The sequence below is a fragment of the Petromyzon marinus genome, unplaced genomic scaffold (genome assembly GCF_048934315.1).
Source record: "Petromyzon marinus isolate PM22_M1 ecotype Great Lakes invasive population unplaced genomic scaffold, UKy_Petmar_22M1.pri1.0 PM_G_Scaffold_123, whole genome shotgun sequence".
In the NCBI taxonomy this organism is placed as follows: domain Eukaryota; kingdom Metazoa; phylum Chordata; class Hyperoartia; order Petromyzontiformes; family Petromyzontidae; genus Petromyzon; species Petromyzon marinus.
The window spans coordinates 427,501-430,000 of record NW_027422677.1 but is presented as its reverse complement, the minus strand read 5'-3'; the positions used below and the strand labels follow the sequence as shown (position 1 = coordinate 430,000).

General features: G+C 47.4%; 1 pseudogene; it reads right to left on the bottom strand.

Annotated features, from left to right (window-relative positions):
- LOC142909486 (28S ribosomal RNA) overlaps positions 1–2,500 on the bottom strand; it is a 10,400-nt pseudogene that overhangs the window by 3,932 nt on the left and 3,968 nt on the right.

The following is a 2,500-nucleotide window of genomic DNA, read 5'->3' as shown; positions in this document are numbered from 1 at the left end:
CATCTGACAAGGTATTCTTTGAAAGCTCAAAACGGACGGTGACATCGATCACAACCGCCTCCTCATCTTTTGCAAACACGAGGTCAGGCTTTCTCATCTCTCCCGTCTCGGATATGAACCGTGGCTCTTTGTATACAGACCAGCCCAATCTAGCCGCTTCGTCTGCCAGAATGTTACTGATCTTGTTGTGTCGCGCAATTCTTGCTTTCTGTACTGCAGGACATTGACCGAGAATGTGCGAAAGGGACTCGAGTCTGGCAGAGCATTTCCTGCAGGAACGTAAGGCCCCATCTCTGCCTCTGTTCAAGCTTTCTCTTGTTGGGTAAATATTTGCCCTTAGTTGTAGTGCTGCAATAAAGAAGCATTGTTTAAAGCCGCACCATGGCCTCAACCAAGCATTACTGATTCTATCATGCGCAAAGTTTACAATGCCCCTTCCTTGAACCGGCTTTTCGCACCATCTCTGAAATTCATGCTCCCTCCAATCGCAGGGTCTCGGATATACAGGTTCTTTTGACACCGAGTCCCTGAGAACGAATGTTGGGATTGCATCACTGTCACCCCCTGCTCGTACCCACAAATTACGGTATTCTTCCTCCATACCATGCGAGGACACAATATTACGGGTGATAGCATCGGACGAGTTTGCTATACGTTGCAGCCTTCTAACTTGAACCGAAGGGATTGTTTTTTCCAGTTTCAAGATGGCAAGGCCTCCGTCTCGGGCTCTGGCATATAACAGTCCATCACAAGTTGAAGCGGGAAGGTGGAGCCATCCTTTTACCGCCTTTCTAATCTCTTGGTCCAACCCACGGAGAGTTGATTGCTTGCAGTCCGAGTGGTCTGCAGGATATAACAATCTGGGTAGGGCATAGGCATTGAGTAGTTCAACCTTCTGAGTTGGCTTCAGAGGCGCCTCATCGATTTTCGAGATCCATGTCTTTAGCTGACAATGTAGATCAGGCTGTATAGTGCCAGTCCAAGGGCCAATTTTCAGACCAAGGTATTTCGTTGATTCATCAGGTTGGATCATATGGACATCTTTATTTTTGATAGTCCATGGGTCGCAGTTGTTCACCGTATATGAATCTTTGGTTGGGCTTATCATGAAGCCCTGGCACTTTCTGGCCTGAACCTCCAATCCCGATAGCCCACAAAATGATTCCAAGATCGCTAGATTGGCGGCCATACCAACCCAAGATTCGCTCACCAACACCAAATCATCAGCAAACGCAAGAGCTGTCACGTGGTCGGTATCAATGGAGTACCCAACTCCGTGTGACTCTAGGGTGCATATCAAAGGGTCCATGGCAAGATTGAAGAGCAGGGGTGACATGGGGTCACCCTGTTTGACACCAACACGTATGCTAATTTCTCGAGTCGACTCGCCATTGCTTTTGAACGAGGTCGTACACCGATCGTAGGCGTTCTGGATGATGCCCACCACGTGTTCATCTACTTTCTTGTGCCTTAACACCCATAAAATATGAGCATGCGAAACCGAGTCAAAAGCTTTCGCTATGTCGATGAACATGACAGCCAACGGCCTGTGCAATTTCTTAGCGTGTCTCATAAGGTCCTGTAGCACCTTAAGATTTTCAGAGCAGCCAGATGCCGCTATAAAACCACGCTGCCTTGGGTTTAAGGGACAAGCACGAGCAAGACGTGCAGTCATTATTCTGGAAAATAATCTCAGAATCATTGAACCAATCGTTATTGGTCTCCAGTTCCCCAATTCTTTCAGCTTTTCATCATCCATAACCTTAGGAATAAGAATCGTCCTATTCTTTTTCAACTCTTTGGGAATAATTCCTGTAATCATCCATGCATTAAATAGGGCTGTCAGTGTCCGACCCTCGGGGTCGGCAGCACAGATTGCAGCCCTTGTTAGGCCATATGGCCCAGCTGCTGACGTTGGTTTAATGGCCCGTATGGCAGTCTGAACTTCCTCCACCGAAATTAGGGGCTCAAAGTATTCGTTATTTGCAACACCTGATGACTTAAATTGGCCCAGGCCATTGAATGGCAACACCTTCTCCCATTTTTCGCAGTAAAAACGATATACATCTGCGTTCGGGATTCGGCATTCATGACGTTCAGTGCCATCCAGGACTAAGGACGCAAGAAGAGAGCGGTTCTTAAAGAAGAGCTTCTGGTGCTTCATGAAGCTTCCTCGTTTTTCCGCTCTCTTCTTCATCCAAGATCGTGTGGGTAATATCCTGGGTTTAATAATGTCGTTCTCGGGTTTTGAACGTTTGCCTTTGTTTTTCACCAATCTCATCGGACAAAGCATCAATGCTGTGGCAGTTTCTACGAGGGCATCATGTTGGCCCTCGCCGTTAAGCCAAGCCTTTATTGCCTCCATTGCAGGCTTTTCCAGGGTCCCAGAATTCTCATTCGTAAGCCGCTCAGCTGCTTGAGCGAGTATGGATGAAGTCCCCGTTGTTACATTTGGTGGGGGAGACAATGTCTCAAGAGGCCTAGAAGAAAAATGTAAGCT